The sequence below is a fragment of the Euprymna scolopes genome, chromosome 32 (genome assembly GCF_053919585.1).
Source record: "Euprymna scolopes isolate OS-2025 chromosome 32, ASM5391958v1, whole genome shotgun sequence".
Classification (NCBI taxonomy): Eukaryota; Metazoa; Mollusca; class Cephalopoda; order Sepiida; family Sepiolidae; genus Euprymna; species Euprymna scolopes.
The window spans coordinates 47623769-47642293 of NC_136513.1; the positions used below are offsets into that span (position 1 = coordinate 47623769).

Genomic DNA, 18525 nt, shown 5'->3' on the forward strand with positions numbered 1-18525 from the left:
TTGTCGGATTATTGCTTTTTAGTAAATGAGTTGTTTTTATTTTTTTAATGATAAATAGTGAATCTAAGTTCAGAATTTTTTCAATGGTGGAAATGTGTTTATGTCGATATTTCTTATTATTTTTTCGTCGATTTTATAATCTCTTTTCCTGATCTACATTAATGATCTTCCAAATCACATCCTTACATCATTCGTAGACATTTTTGCTGATGACACTACCATTTATGGTAGCACATCTAAGGCAGTAAACGACCAAGTTCTCTCCGATTCTCTCTCCTCTGATCTTGATCACGTTGTACAATGGGGAAAGGAGTGGCTGGTTACTTTTGATGCATCTGAAACCAAGCTTCTACCTTTCCATCATCAACGTTCTGATCCCCATCTGGCATCAATTAAAATGAATGGCTCTCGTCTTGGGGAGGCCTCAAGTTTTGACAGGCTTCTGGGCTTGACCTTTACTCTTGATATTAAATGGAATACGTACATCAAATCTGTTGCTAAAGCCGCTGGAAAAATGGTCGGATCCTTCTATTGATCCAGTAGATATCTCACTGCTAATGCAATTCTCTATCTATATAAGAGCCAGATACGTCCAAGGATGGAATACTGTTGCCACATATAGGCAGGAGCTGCTAGAAAAGACTTGTCCTGCCTTGATAGAGTTCAAAATAGACTTCGTGGCCTGGTGGGAGATGTCCTTTTCTCTTCGCTGCCACCTCTATCTCACAGAAGAGATGTTGCGAGTTTGTCTCTGTTTTATCGTTATTTTCATGAAAAGTGTTCGACTGAGCTTCAATCTATGGTCCCCCCTCGTCAAACTTTCACAAGAAACACTAGACTAGCTGAAAACATTATCAATAATTTTCCCTACTCTTTATCTGTGCCTAAACTTAAACATAGATTCCATGATCAAAGCTTCTTTCTTAGAACTGCACGCCTGTGGAATTGTCGTCCGTTTTCCTGCTTTCCGGCTGTCTATAATATGGTTGTCTTCAAGTCTAACGTAAACAAGTTTCTGATGAGCCGTTCCACTTAAGTTAACAAATTTACCGAACTTCCATTACTATCGATTACTATATTGTCCTTTTGACTACTCTACACTCTTTAACCCTTATCCTTGAGTGGCCTATCGGCCTTGATAAGTGGTGACGTTTATGTAAAAAAAAAGTAATGGCTATGTTTTGGGGAGAAAATGCGATTTCCTCACTTGAAAACATTTTTCTTACGATAGTATATGATTCAGCTGAATTCTAGGAGCAGTTATAGGTTAATCAATTACTTGAATCGTACTCAGTTTGTATATACTAATTGTAATGAATTAAAAAAAATCCTTCTCATAAAGTTTTTTATAATGAAAAATATTTTTTTCTATAAATTTTGAAATAAGTCTAAGCTCAATTAATGCCTTTTTATTGGGTTCCAGAGCATATACAGTGTAGTATAATAATTATTCACGTTCATAATATCAATTTTTATCAGTTGGCCATTTATTGCTTTTCAAAATGTATCCATTACAATATTGTTTCGTACTGCGACTAACACGTTTGTAAAATTATGTTATTGCTGCATATTTAGTCACGTATTCATCAGATATTTATCATAAAAACTTAAGACCGTGTCCAGTGTGTAAGAGCTTGCTCATACGATACAGATAATAAAAAGTGGACTGTAGCGTTACTTTCAACAGGCTCGTAATGATCGCGTTCCTTATTTTGTCCTTTAGTCCTCACATTCCATGAACGAGGTTTCTGACAAAGAGGGAAGAGTTGCTGTTTTCTGGGTTGGAATCTAACCATATAACATCGTTGGTCTTTTTTTTACTAAAATAGTATTTTATTTTTAGGTCCTTAGATAAAGTGTCTTCATGTCTTGTCTCAAGCGATTCCTATAAAAAATGTTGGAACAGTGGTGTGAAAGAATTGATGACTATTATTATCAGGACGACTCAACAGATATTGTTGTATTGTGTATAAGGAGTTTATATGCATAATTGTTATTTATTTATGACGTGACATTTTTACATGCGGTCGTCTATCTAAAGTTCGTTGTGTGTGTATGTACATTTCAATACATTTCGTCACGGGACAAAAATATATATAAATACCTTTATAGCACAAAGGACGAACAGTACTTATTTGAGGTTTCAACATCTGGTCAATCGGGAACATATCTGGTCCATCTTTGAACTTGTCTTCATGCAAAAGCTGCAACATCGCCTATGTTTTTATTTTCGTCAACTTTTATTCCAGAGTGTTTTTCCCCTCTTGGAAAGTTGCGACGCTGGTTCTAGATTCTTGCATTTGATACGCGACACGTCGGCGCCTAAACTCTAATTCCGTCAAATTCTGAACCTTAACTAATTTCCACGTATCTCAAAAATACCATCTTCCCTCTAAATGACGTCATTAGTATACGTCACTAAGATAATCACCTGATGTTTTTACATGTCATTATATCATTTTTTAAGTTATATTCCTAAATTAATGTAAATAAATATTTATTCTAAATAAATGACTCTAAACCATATTTCAGCTGACAAGACGTTTTGGCTTGAATAATCATAACAATCGTCGACCAGCACCCTTTCGGCGTTGCCCAGTCAATGTCTAACAAACAGAACAGGGTTCACAGGCGTGCACTTCTGAGAAAGAAGCTTTGTTCATGGAATCTACGTTTTGTTTTTGGCACAGATAAAGAGCGGGGGAAATTTTTGAAAGTGGTTTCAGTTAGACAGGTGTTTTTCGTGAAAGATTGGCGAGGGGGAGGCCAGGTATTGGAGCTCAGACGAGCACTTGCCATGAAAATAACGATAAAACAAAGACAGGCTCGCAACATCTCTCCTGTGGGAGAGAGGTTGCAGGAAAGAGAAAAGGCATCCCCACTAAGCCACGAAGCCTATTTTGTACTCTATCAAGACAGGATAGGCTGTTTTTAGCAGCTCCTGCCCAGATATGGCAGCAGTACTCCATCCTTGTATGTACTTGGCTAGATAGAGATTTGCATCAGCAGTGAGATATCTTCTGGAGCAGTAGAAGGATCCTACCATTTTTCCAGCGACCTTGACAACAGACTTGATTTACATGTTCCATTTCAGATCAGGAGTAAAGATTAAGCCCAGCAGCTTATCAAAACATGGGGCTTCCCTAGACGAGAGCCATCAATTTCAATTGATGCCAGATGGGGATCAGAGCGTTGATGATGTAAAGATAGGAGTTTGGTTTTAGATGCATTAAAAGTAACCCGCCACTTCTTCCCCCACTGTACCACGTGCTCGAGATCAGAGGAGAGAGAGAATCAGAGAGAACTTTGTCATTTACGGCCTTTGATGTGTTGCTGTAGATGGTTTTGTCATCAGCATAGATGTCAACGAAGGATTTAAGTATGTGTTTTGGGAGATCATTGATGTAGATCAGGAAGAGAGTTGGGCTCAGGATAGACTCCTTAGGGACTCCAGCATTAATACTGAGGGCCTCTGATTTCTGCCCATCAACCACTACTCTTATGAGCCTATCAGAGAGAAAAGATTTAATGATTGAGAAAATATTTCCAGTTATACCGTAGCTGGAAATCTTGTGAAGTAGGCCTTTATGCCATACCTTATCGAAGGCTTTTGATATGTCAAGAGCAATTGCCCTAGAGAGGAAGCCTTTCTCAAGAGATTCACTAATCCTATGAGATATAACCGTTAGCACATCTGCTGTAGATCTTGCAGAACGGAAACCATATTGCATGTCACTAAGAAGGTTATTTCTGCTGAGGTGGTTGACTACTTCTCTATTTAATATGGATTCCAGCAACTTACTCATGACACACAGGAGACTTATTGGTCTGTACTGAGAGGGAGACAACTTATCACCTGAATTCTTAAATACAGAGAATACTGATGAGGTTTTCCAGGGTGTTGAGAAGCACTCTTCCTTAAGGCAACGCTTAAACAGTTCTGTAAGTATGGGGCAAGTTCTGGTTGAAGCTTTTTTAACACTATAATTGGAATGCCGTCAGGGCCAGTTGCTTTACTGGAATCAAGGTTCTTGATTAGCTTGACGACCTCACGCACAGATATTTGTATGTTGCATAGCGTGTTGTCTAAAATGAAAAAGTCAATATTTAAATATTTGTAGGTTGTGCTCAATTTCTAACGCAACATTCTAGTAAATCGGTCACCCATTTTAGAACCATTTTAGAACATTTTTAGGCCAAATTTTGCCTTTTTTTTTTTTTAATTTCGCTATGTAAAATAATCTCCAAAAACTGAAAAGCTAAACTGCTTTAAAAAAGACTAACTTCGCAACTAGTTTTTATTCGATAATAATCCGCTAAAATAATTGAAAAAAGAAAAAAAGACAAGATGAAAAAAAAATAGAGGAAGGGGTCAAGATTCTTCAGGTACGCCATATTAAAAAAAATTTTTAGCTTCTTACATCAAATGGCTTTCGGGCATAAATAAGGCATGTAGCAAAATCTAAAGGTGGCATTAATTAAAAAAATGTGTTCATTAGGAAAAGAACCTATGGTTCAAAGAGTCAACAGAATCGATAATCAATGATTATCCTGGCTGAAATGTCCTTTGGTCTTTTTGATGGAAGCTATTGTTTTTGGTTGTTGGTTGGTTGTTTTTGTTTTACTGCATATCAACCCTTTCCGGGTTATTTAATGCCGAATCCAAAGATTTTGAAGAAAATTTTTTTTAATAGAATATATTTGTTGTTTTCACGTTGGTTTCTATTCAACCCATAGTTTGGACCCTAACAGGTACTACCACTCCGGGTCAAAGTGGACCTGGGAGCAATGGTAATTAAAGGGTGACTCCACACTCCCCCAAACCCACAAGCTGGGGCCTCACCACTGGATATAGTTTAAGGTCATATCCAGGACCCCATTGAGGGACTTTTACCCTCTGCAGGGGGACAGTCGGCGTATTCTAATGCCCCACCTACAGGGCCTATTGTTTTTGGTAAAGTGGCTGTAGAACTTTAGCTGACCGGAAAACAAGCTGCAGATGATGATGATTATGATGATGATGGGTGACTCGAGCTACGGTTCGTCTGTTGATTAGAAACACGCTGTTGTCGTTACCGTGACGATAGTGATAATGATAACAATATCAGAATTTTGTAGGAATTTTTGATACCCCTAACACGAAACTGCGAATAAAATATAAAAAAACTCGTAATTTCTCTTTTAAAAGTGGGTTGTTCATTTTCTTTATGGAATATACTTCCGAAATAACCTATTCAAGTTGTATAAAAAGTAATAGAAATATTTTTTATTTATTTAAAAAAAAACAGTAATGAAATCAATTGATTTTTACGAGTTCTGTATTTTTCAATCTTTAAAATTTAAAAATCTATCAAAATTTTTCTATCGATTCTATTTTTACGATATTTTCAGGGTCAATGTGAAATTTTATGCTCTTTCCAATAAACCGAATATAATATTTTAGACAAACGTTTTTTTTTAATTCACGCCCCGCCCCCATTTTGAAATGTCTATTAAAAAGTAAATAATTAATTTACTCACCAAAGTTTTATATATCACAAATTGAAGATAAAAGATCAATAAAGAATATATTCAAATTTAAAACAAAAAAGAAGTTTTTTTTAGAAATTTACCTGTAAAATCCGAAGTTTAAAACCCCTTTTTTAAAACCACGTTTTTTTTATTTATTTATTTTTTTTTAATGAAACCTTGGCCCTTGCTCCTTTAATTGAAAAAAAAAATTAGGGTTTGAATTACATTTTTCGAGTAGCTATAAGCTTTGAAAGACAGGGGGTCTAATTAATTCACGCCCCCCTATTTTGAAATGTCTATTAAAAAGTAAATAATTAATTTACTCACCAAATTTTTATATATCAAAAATTGAAGATAAAAGATCAATAAATAATATATTCAAATTTAAAACAAAAAAAGAAGTGTTTTTTTTTTTAGAAATTTACCTGTAAAGTCCATAGCTTAAAACCTTTTAAAAAAAACAAGTTTTTTTTTAAATGAAACCTTTGTCCTTGCTCCTTTAATTGAAAAAAATTAGGGGTTGAATTACATTTTTCGAGTAGTTATAAGCTTGGAAAGACAGGGGCACGAATTATTCAATATATTTCACGCATTCGTAAGGTCAGTTTCTGACACACCTAGTGCTGTACACGAAGGAGGTAACGATACTACTGTTGCTGATGACTGTCATCGTCATAGCAGTAAAAATGTTGTGCCATCCAGCAGGTGAAGAAACGCACCCTTTCTATACTGTTTTACCAACTGCTGTTGATACGACGCTTTCATGAGATATTAGTCGTCTCGAGTGACGATATACACAATAAATAAATAAATAAATAAATAAATAAAAATGTGTTGTTTCTATCGCACAGGCTAATATGTTCAAGGATTAAACACTCGGTTTTGTTAGGAGCGCTGGGTCATAAATTGGGTCGGCACGACACTAACATCATTGTTTGGCTATGAAAAAGTACGCATCTGGTGTTTGTATTTACTTTTAAGTTCTAATTGTGAATGGCAAGGTCACAAATAATAACAAAAAGAACAGAAAAGAAAAACATACTATTGCTATAGTGTGTTTGAACGTTAGTTTTTCTATGTGTTTATGCTTTTATTTGAATCTCTAACCAAAGAGTAACAACTGCTTGTTCGTTCTTGTGATAGTTTTAATCGTTTGCTTAATTTTTGTATGGGGCACATATTGATTGGTTTGAAATTCTATACTTAGTAATACGTAATAATCATATCATGTATGCTTTAGTGAATTTGATGCTTATCCGTCATAATTTAGGATATGACAAATAATTAAAAAAAAAAACAGTCGTTCTAAAGTCAACACACAAGATCGACACATAACGAAAAATGCGCACCAGCGCATGTATGCATGTATGTATTATATATGTATATGTGTGTGTGTGTGTGTGTGTGTGTGTGTGTGTGTGTGTGTGTGTGTGTGTGTGTGTGTGTTCGTTTATTCTAAGGTTTCGATAATCTATCCGCAGATGTTTAACAGTGCTGATTGTCTTGGATTTCATATTAATGCAGGATTCCAGTCTGACACCGTGCTTTATCTTGATAAGACTGATAACACAGAATAACGGATGATATTGTATAGCCATGTTAGAACTGATTAGTAGCTTTGATAGGGTGGATAGCCAATGTGATTTATATATATATATATATATATATATATATATATATATATATATACTTTTTATTTGTTTTTACATCAGCAGTAATATGTTGTCACACAGTTATGAGTATGTTTCATTATGCTAGCTACCAGTATCTAGAGACCTCTTCAGCCGATACAGCTTATACGAAAGCAAAGTTTGCACTGAAAATATCAGGTCTTCTTCGTCACATGGAGGTTCCGTCAGATGATGTGAAAAATAATATTTGGTTGCATGTAAAGAGGACCCAACAGGGGTGTGGATTTGAGTCTGTATTGAGATATAGGAAAAGATGGGGGGGGTAAAGAATGGTATTCGTATGCATGTGTGATGACCGCTCCAAATCTTAAACATACTAGTGTGTATAGGTTCAATTAGTGGGGGAATGTGAATTTGATATATCTATGTTAAAAGGGGTTCCACATTTAATCGGGGTTATAAAAATGCTTGTACTTGACTAGAATTTTTATCTGGTCAGAAAACGTACAACTCACAACTTGCCCTTTTGTATATCCCCACCCCTACTGCATCATCCCTACTTACACCAGTGAAGAGGTTAAGAGACAAGGAAGAAAAGGAAAAGACGCTGTATCGCCTGAAGAGGTCTCTAGTTACTAGTTACTAGTAGCAAACTGACCGGAACATGCTCATGAATGTGTAGCAACATTAATGCAATGAAAAAACGAATAAAGAGTATACCCTGCTCTACTTCGGTATTAAGTAATTAGTAATTAACCTCGTTACATTTCATTGGAAAAAATAACATAAAAAATATTTATATAAGCTTACACGCGCAGATCATGATACCAGAATCATTAAATCACTATCATCTTCTTGACATTAAAAAAAAGTTTAAATTTCTATTGTATTTCTCACTGTTAACGTTGGCCGTGTGGGTTTGTTCCTTGCTAATGCAGTCAGAGATGGCTTCGTTGCCACGTTCGAATCCCCCGACCGGCGGTAATCGTGACACTCTGCACTGATGATTCTCGAAGGGATGAAACACTAGTGTCTGTAGGTATTAATAAAAAAATAATTATAGTAATAATTATGTCAGCCACTTTAAGAATTCGGTCCTTATTGTTGAAGTCACTAAAGATTATGGTGTCATAATTATTAGATCACGGTCACCGTCTTGACATTTAAAAAATAAATGTTTAAATTTCTCGCGGTTAATGACGGCCGTGTGGGTGTGTTCCTTGCTAATGAAGTCAGAGATGGCTTTGTTACCGGGTTTAACCCCCCCCCCTCAACTGGCGGTAATCGTGACACCCTTCATTGATAATTCCCGAAAGAATGAAACACTGTAGGTATTAATAAAAACAATTATATATATATAATTAGTATTTTTTTTTTTTACTATAATAATTAAATACCTACAGACACTAGTGTTTCATCCTTTCGGGAGTCTTCAGTGCAGGGTGTCACGATTAACACTAGTCGACAGATTCGAACTCGGCAACACAAGCCATTTCTAGCTCGCTTAGCAAAGACCGTATCCATTCGGTTACCATTAACCGCGTGAAATAACGTCGAATTTAAACATTTTATTTTTAAATGTTTTTTAAATGTTCTTTACGTCAGTCACAGCGTTATTTCACGCGGTTAATGGTAGCCGAATGGATTAGGTCTTCGCTAATCGAGCCAGAGATGTCTCGTGATGTGGGGTTCGAATCGTTAGACTGGTATTAATTGTGACACCCTGCACTGAAGATTCCCGAAAGGATGAAACACTAGTGTCTGTAGGTATTTAATTATTATAGTAAAAAGAATAAATATATATATATATCGAGTGACAAACAGGTGCAGAGCTGCAAGAATAAGTTATACCAGACTGTTTAATGAAGGGTTTCATTTCTCAGCTGCTCTTCATGCCATCATGTAACCGATCGGAACGGAATGGCGAGCAAAACACGCCAGATAAAGTCATATCGTCAACAAAAATGGCGAAAATTCATTCTTTTACACTTCATCAAGTCAGGTAAAGGGGTCGTGCTTCCAGTTGATGACATTCGGTTTATCTGTGACAAAAAAAGTAGAAAGCATTTAAGTTAATATTAAAATTAAGCAATTTATATTAATCATTGCATATATATATATATATATATATATATATATATATATATATATATATATATATACATATATATACATATATATGTGTGTGTGTGGGGGTGTCGATATATATATCGATGTTGAGTCTTCTATGAACTTTTTCTTTTTGCAGCATTATATTGTCATGCATTTTTCTATCTAAACAAATAATTTCTAATTTTTCTGAAGAGTATATGCACGAAAATAGACTGTATTGACATAATAATAACCGTTTGTTTCTACATAAATAGAAATGTTAACATGCTGGATATAACACACACACACACACACACACACACACACACACACACACACACACACACACACGTACACACGTACACACACATAAACCCTAGTGTATTGCTTTATTGCAGGTCAATATTTTTCTAATTTTTGAAATCGCTATAAAACTTAGAGAAGTGAAATTTGGTACACTGGGAGAGCATAACGAGATGCCTTATTTCCATGATTTTTGTGGACTTTGAACAAATAATTTTAAAATTGTGTTATTTTTTCTATTTTCTGGTAATTTTAAGTGTGTATCACTTTGTTGCAAGTGTTTAAAAATGTATATTTTCGGTAATTAAACAATATTTTAATTCCATATTTCTATGAAATAAAGAATATATCCATAAAACAAGAACGTATTTCACATTATTTTGATAAGGAAATATTTATTTATCAACATAACTCTCATGTTTCAAAATCACAAATTTAATAGTCTCTTGTCAACTGATGATGTCAATCGTCGGATTTGAGATGATGTGATGCTATAGGAAACTTCCAAAATCTTCCTCCAAAGTTCATCCTTTGGCGAAAATTAAACACCTCTTTCATAAACTTTCATTTTTATTATTGACCAAAGTGTATATCTGGAGAACAAGGTGGCCATGTCATCAAATTTTCTCCATTAATGCCTACTGATTTAAGTTAAGATGTCGTAGCCTTGGCTGAGTAGGATGGTGCATTGTCGTGCATAAAAATCAATCTGTATGATGCGCCAATGGAAGGTCATCAAGCCATGGTGACAAATACTCATTTAAAAATAAAATATAAGACTGGCTTGTCAGTTTGACACCTTCTGGCAATCGAAGTGATCCAATTAGTTCATCGCAGATTATTTCAGCCTAAAACAATGGCACCTCCCCCTGTCGAGGACGAAATCGATGAGGGGTAGGAAATCCAAGAGGACTCCAAACTTTGGACCACCCATCTGGTCCATCAAGGGTTGCTTTGGCCTCATCGGTAAAAAGAACATTTTCAAAGCTGGTTTTCATGTATATCTTAGCCCAAGCCAAACGTTTTTCCTTATGAGTTTGGTTTAAAACGGGTCTTGCTATGGGCTTAATGCTTCTTGCAATTTCGTGTAAGAAAATCCAGCGTATCTTTCTGGACAAGGAAGGTATTCCAGCTTTGTCAAATATAGCAGCACTATCGCTGCCCGGCTGTTTGATAAGTTGATGGCGAATTTTTCTAGCATTACGACCAGAAACTGATTTTCTTGTGTTTTTGTCCTTTCTTGGTTCGATGTTCGAATTTTCAAATTTTTTGAAGATAATGTTCTCCGATCTCTTCCAAGCTCCTTGACTAGATCTATGAGAGATCAAACTTCTGCAAGACCTGCAACAACACGTTCCTTATCACTAGCTGTCAATCGACCATTTCTATGCATTTTGGGAAACCTGAAATAAATAGATATACACACTTTAAATTATCAGAAAAAAATAGCATAATTTCCAAATTATTTGTTTAAATTCCACAAAAATCAGGGAAATGAGGCACTTTGTTATGCTCTTCCAGTGTTATACCAAATTTCACTTCCCTGCGTTTTATTGCAATTTCAAAATTTTAAAAAAAGATCCACCTGTAATAAAGCGATACACAGGGTTTATGACTACTTCATTTAATCACAAATTAATATACGAAAGTATAATTTTATGCGTAAACTATTTACTTCAACAGTGCTCAATACATAGGTAGAGCTAGGTAGTAATTTATCAAAATATATATAGCAACTAAACTACACACACATTTACCTCAAATATTAGTTAGAATAATAATAGGAATATACTGACCAAATTTTAGGTAAAATCTTGAACCCTAATTAAAGTTATGTAGAAATATGTAATGTATTCAATACTTTTGCGTGGCACTGTATATATATATATATATATATATATATATATATATATATATATATATATATATATATATATATATATATATATATATACTAGTAGACTGACCGTCGTTGCCTTGTCATGAAATACGTATAAATATATTTTTATTTATAAAGATTTCGTAATTATTATTAATAGGGGGACCTGTGGAAATTACACAGCGGATTCATTTATATGTTTATTCCATCCAATTACGTCAAATAACCTTTGCAAATGAATTGGCATTATCGCAATAGCAATAACCTTTGGTCTTCACTAGAATTTGACTGGCAATAAGTCCTCCCAAAGTTTCAGATTCATTTATTTTAGGAACGTCTTTATACTTTTCAGGAGCTATTTTATTAATTTTTTTATTTTATTTAATTCTTACCTTTATGAAACCCAAACACAATCATTCTCATGCTTAGTGTCGTCTGCCACTTTAGTTTTTTTTTTCACAGTTTTTTTTTATGTAGTAAACTGTTTTAGCAATTTCCGGTCTGTTCCCAAAATTGCAATCGGAAACACTCGTGCCTATATAAATATCCTGTTATGCCTAAGCACCTTTTAATGTTCACACATATCACCTTACTGGATCCATTTACGTTTTTTAAATTTGATTAAATTATTTTTGTGAAAATGTGTCTGTAAATTTACATTTTAAAAAAAGAAGGTGCTTGTTAAGATGCAATCGACAAATCGTTCCTTAAAATATGTTCTTATAACCAAAAATATGACTTACTTAACTGTTATGTAAAAAATTGTAATATATCCAAATATTATGAAAATTCAAATAGAATGTTATTTATAGTTGAAAATTAGTTTTACGAAAAATTGGGGCGGCGGAAACTGCATTTTTTCGTAGATATTTTAACATAGACGGTAAGATTTCAAACGCAAGGGACATAACTCAGGTTTCTGGAGTCGGCTGTCTGATCTTCGATGGAACATACAACATCCTTGCATCTTTTGACTCGTATAAACCAGCATGTTCCATCGAAGATCAGACAAGGGAGGATGGGGTCTGGTAGTCTCCCTCCTTCTGCAGGTTTGGACTCTGCTATTGGCCAGCATTTGGTTGATAACCCGTGCTGTGCCGATAGATATAAAATTGAATGGTTTGAGGTGCTACATAGAGCGGACTCCAGAAACCATTTAAAGATTTTGGAGTCTGTCTCTTGCGGTGGGGAAACCTTCTTTGTGCCGGCAGAAAGAAACATCTAAGGCATTGTTTCTCTTTGGGGAACTGTGAATCTTTTCTCCTGTTTTTCCCCCTCGTTGTGCCATTATTTTAATCGTTTTTTTAAACGTTAATAAACTTTATTTTAGTGTCCCCGTGATTTTTAGCACATTGAATAGTTCTCCATCAGAACTCTTTACTTTCGACATAGTATTATTTTTATGCTATCGATTTTCTCCTGATGAGATGATAGCTGAAAAAGCTCTCGAGAGACTTCCGCCCATTATATTTAAAACTTTATTTAAATTCTGTACCTCTAAACATATATATATATATATATATATATATATATATATATATATATATATATATATATATATATGAGATAGATAGATAGGTACATGGATAAATATATAGATAGATAAGAGTGCGATAACGGCAAGTTGCATAAATTCTTGGCGCTTGAACGTGATTTACCATCATTTATTTTGGATTCGCAAACGTAAAAAATCTAAGGCGAAAAAAAAAATACATAAACGGATAAAAAAAATACAACTACATAAAAAAAGGAAGACACAAATAAAAAGAAGGATGAAACATAAAATAGTGAAAAAGTGAATATAAAATGAATAAAAAAAACTTTAAAACAGTAAAAAAAAAAAAACATTGCGCAACTCTGTCTGCATTATAGAATCTTCGCAAAAGGCACCCTTAGAGTAGTAACCCAACGGGTCATCCACTGAGCTGCGGTCAGATTGTTTGAATAAGGAAAAATTTTACCTTGCAAAGCCAGGTAAATTAAGAAATAAAAAGAAAATTTAGTGTGTTTGCTATATCTCCACCCACTCTCTTTATCACGCATTTCTCTCCAGCTATGAGCTAAACAGTATTAATATTTGTAAATGCTCCTTATTATGTATAATGCATGATTGCTTCTCTTGCTCTCTCTTTACACACACACACACACACACACACACACACACACACACACACACACACACACACACACACATATATATATATATATATATATATATATATATATATATATATATATATATATAGTAGCAAAAGTACCCGTCGTTGACTAGGTTCAAAAACAGCCTGCAGAAAATGGACTCTGATTTATAAAAGTATGATAGGTTATGAAAAGGAAGGGTTGTAAAGAGATAGCTTCGAATTTGGGGGTATCAAAACCAAAGCAAAATATGATGAAAGTAAAAATAAAATAGATAAACCCCATAATTTATTATACCATACCTGTTCACACTGAAACACAATATTCTGTGGATCTATATTAAAAAACCTTGTTAAACTTTGTGATATATTTCGATTCTATGGAGGTCAGGCCCGAACGAACATCCCATAATTTTCTTATACCATAGTTCTTCAAACTGAAACATAATTATCAAAGTATTCTTACACAGATAGATATGAAAAGTCTTTATTAAAGTTTGTGCCTATTTCCATTCTATGGAGGCCAGCCGCGAACCCGGATCCTCAATTTTATTATACCATCCCTATTTAAGTTAAAACATACTTATTATAGTATTCTTATGTACATCTATACCAAAAACACTTGTAAACGTTTTTTTTTTTAATATTTAAATTTTTTATTTCCATACTTTGTGGACCAGGCACGTACGCAGACCCCACAATTTTAATGAATCATCATTATGCCAGATCAAACATATCCATTCCTGTGTCTCAATACATCTTCTATCATTATATGTGATCAGTTTTCTATAATAGTCAACAGTATAGAAGCCTATTCGTGACCAGACACACACACACACACACAGAGACGTTCAGCTTTATATATATATATATATATATATATATATATATATATATATATATATATATAGTTGAGTATTTATCGCACTTACATTGATATAAAAAAAAACTGTTTTCTATTTAAAAATTAATAAATTATTAAATTATCGAAACGGACTCTTTAGTATACTCAATCATGGATATGCGAGATACTGAATAAAGGTGAACTAATTTGCATATTCGTTAATTAAACGAATTGGTTTCATTTAACTATCATACTTAGTTCTATTTATCCATATTTTTTACATTCATGATGAAAATTTACATCTCTCTCTCTCTCTCTCTCTCTCTATATATATATATATATATATATATATATATATATATATATATATACATATATATATATGTATATCTATGTAGTTATCGCTAAACATCTCATCGCTAATATGTTACCTAGCATCTTCTCCCCTCTTATGATAGACTCCACCTCAATATGTTGAGGTATACATTATTCCTATGAGCTTCCTATTAAAAAATTTCTCTAATCGTTTCAACTCTTACTTTATTATTTTATTCATTTCTATATATTAATATAATTCTTGGAAAATATACAATTGAGAGTTCATCTCATTTGCATATTACATTAAGGAAAATAGATTTTACTAAATAACCGTTAGTTATCGTTTATAGTGAGAAAATTGTTTTAAGTGTTTTAAGATTGATAATATACTTAATTTAATTTATTTGGAATTATTATTACCGACATTTTTTTAGAAACAGGTTATGAATTATTATTATACTTACAGTAAGGAAAATCGATTTTACTAAATAGCCCTATGTTAGTTAATATTTCTAGCGAGGGAATTGTTTAAAGTGTTCTATTTAAGACTGTTATGTAATCAACTTTACATAATAATTATATTGATAATATATTTAATTTAATTTATTTGGAATTATTATTTCCGACATTGATTCTTTTAGAAACGTAGAGTTATCTCCCGTGTAATCTTCGAAACATAAACAGACAAAAAATCTTCACCAAATAATTTAGTACGTTTCTAGCGTGAAAAAATAATTCCCTGTAGACAAAAATGTTTGATATTAAAATATTCAAACAAGCAAAAAAAATTTAAAAAACACTTATGAATAAACTGAAAGGAATTTATTTGTGCGTTTTTTCCATTTTTTTCTTAAACTTCACTTAAGTCACGTATGCGTTAATGATTATAAATATCTTTAGTCGCGTACAAGCGACTCTATAAGTCACCCCGTCGGTCGGTCCGTCGATCGGTCATTTGGTCTGTCGGTCGGTCAGTTCGTAACACTTTTGTGCTTGGCCTTTTTGGTTAAGATCAAAGTCTGTTGTTAATAGATGCTGTTCTTAGCTTTTTAAGCTTTTCTTGGCCTTTTTGGCCAAAATTAAAGTGTAGTAGCTGTTCTTACTACATGCTGTACTTATGTTTGTAACTTTGTGATATAAAGTGGGGGATAACTTTCCTGTATTAATTTAATGTAAAATGATCACCCTCTTTACAACCAGTCAGTCTTAAAGCCATTCAAGTCATTCTCCAGATCATTCAAGTTGTTTTTGAAGGATTCCAGTTATTTTTTAAGAATTCAAGTCATTCTTAAGGTCATTCAATTCATCCTTAAGTTGATTAAAGTCATTTTAAGTCATTTACTTTTTTATTTATTTAAGTCATTTCAGCCCATTTTTTGGTCATTTTAGTTCATCTTAAAGAATTTCATGTCAATCCTACATTCACGCATTCATTCATTACACGAGAGCACGCGACTAGTGGCTATCGGCCTTGTTTTTTTCACCTATGAATTTTTCAGTCGGCGTGGTATATAGGATAAAAACGTTTTGCTAATTATCTTTTCCCGCGTTTTAGTTTCAAGCCTGCCTACGCCGCTAATTTTTTTTCGTCGGTCGCCCCGACACTCAATGCTGTTTTTATTGAAACAAAAGTTGTTTTAATTCATTTATTTATTTGGGGGAGGGGGGTCGCATGGGCAACAAAAAGAGTTCAATATCTGAAGAATAGCTTCTCCTCTTTGTACCCCTTCTACCGAAATATCTGGTGGTGGGGGTATCACGCACTTCTTTTTTTGAGCAATTACATTTACATGTTTTCATCCGTTTTTTATTTTTGAAATTGTTTTGGCGGTATTAACATTGCCCACGATGTAAATGACTAATATCCTTAGTATAGCAGGTGAATACGAAACAGAACTTCATGTCGCCCCGGACAACGCTGTGCGCCCATCCTAGTATATATATACGTTTAGGTTTAGGCACAGATAAAGAGTGGGGGCAATTATTATTGTATATATTTTACATAGGCATCACCACTTATCAAGGCAAGAGACCACTCGAGAATAAGTGTTAAGAGTGTATAGTAGTTAATTGAACAATATAGTAATTGTTAGTAATAGAAATTCGGTAAATTTGTTAACTTAAGTGGAACGGCTCATCAAGAACTTGTTTACGTTAGACTTGAAGACGACCATATTGTAGTCAGCTGGAAAGCAGGAAAACGGAAGACAGTTCCACAGGCGTGCAGTTCTAAGAAAGAAGCTTTGTTCATGGAATCTACGTTTAGGTTTAGGCACAGATAAAGAGTGGGGGGAATTATTGATAGTGTTTTCAGCTAGACGGGTGTTTCTTGTAAAAGTTTGGCGAGCTCAGTCGAGCACTTGCCATAAAAATAACGATAAAGCAGAGACAAACTTGCAACATCTCTTCTGTGAGATAGAGGTTGCAGAGAAGAGAATATATATATATATATATATATATATATATATATATATATATATATATATATATATATATATATATATATACTGTGCCGCGCAAAAGTATTAGATACATTACATTTTTCTTCATAACTCTCATTAGGGTTCAAGATTTTACCTAAAATTTGGTCATTTTTCTTCATAGCTCTAATTGTGTAAGTATATTCCTATTACTATTCTAACTAATTACAAAACTTATAATTTATACTACCCCAAATATAAGTTAGAATAGTAAAAGGAATATACTTACACAATTAGAGTTATGAAGAAAAATGCAATGTATCCAATACTTTTGCGTGACACTATATATATATATATATATATATATATATATATATATATATACAGCGTTAATCGTGACCCCCTGCACTGATGATTCTCGAAAGGATGAAACACTAGTGTCTGTAGGTATCAAAATAAATAATAAAAGTAATAAATATATATGAGAATGTGTGTGTGGACAACTCTCAATCCAAATACTCAACGGATGTAGGTATTTAATATATATATATATATATATATATATATATATATATGTGTGTGTGTGTGTGTGTGTGTGTGTGTGTATATATATATATGTATGTGTGTGTGTGCATATATATATATATGTATATATATATAGTGGTGTATATATATAGTGGTCTATATATATACACATATAGATATATATGTTTATATATATGTATGTGTGTGTGTGTGTATATATATAGTGGTGTATATATATAGTGGTCTATATATATACATATATATACACACATATACACACACACACACACATATATATATATATATATATATGTATATATATATATATATATACACACACGCACACACGCGCATATATATATAGTGGTATATATATATATATATATATATATATATATATATATATATATATATATATATATATATATATATATATTGGTGTATATATATAGTGGTGTATATATACATACACACACACACATATATATGTATATATATATATATATATATATATATATATATATATATATATATATATATATGCCACTTGTTTCTTCGCATCTGTACGTGTGCGTGCGGATATACGAAAGTGGTATAATAATGAAACGATTACAGAAGGAGACAGGAAAACATTTGGAACGAAATGAAAAAAAAAAAATCTAGGGAAAGCAAACGCAAAAGACAAAAAATAACGCACCTTTTGACTGGGATGAAATTTGAGACTGTTGTCCCATTTCCCCTCCATCAGAACCAAAAAAAGACAAACTCCATTAGGAACCGTATTTGATGTAGGTAAACGTAATGACTCCTGTTCTCAGCTGTTGTTCTGGCGAAGGACGCGGTATCAGTAGTTCCCGAGACAGTG

At 33.3% G+C, this 18525-nt stretch overlaps 1 long non-coding RNA gene across 1 annotated transcript; it reads right to left on the reverse strand.

Moving 5' to 3' along the window:
- Positions 1-9904: 9904 nt before the first annotated feature.
- Positions 9905-18493, reverse strand: LOC145256321 (uncharacterized). The gene is made up of 2 exons (XR_013863974.1): positions 18358-18493; positions 9905-10939 (listed from the first exon to the last, which is right to left on the reverse strand). It is a non-coding gene; the product is annotated as an uncharacterized LOC145256321 (long non-coding RNA).
- Between the last annotated feature and the right edge of the window lie 32 nt (positions 18494-18525).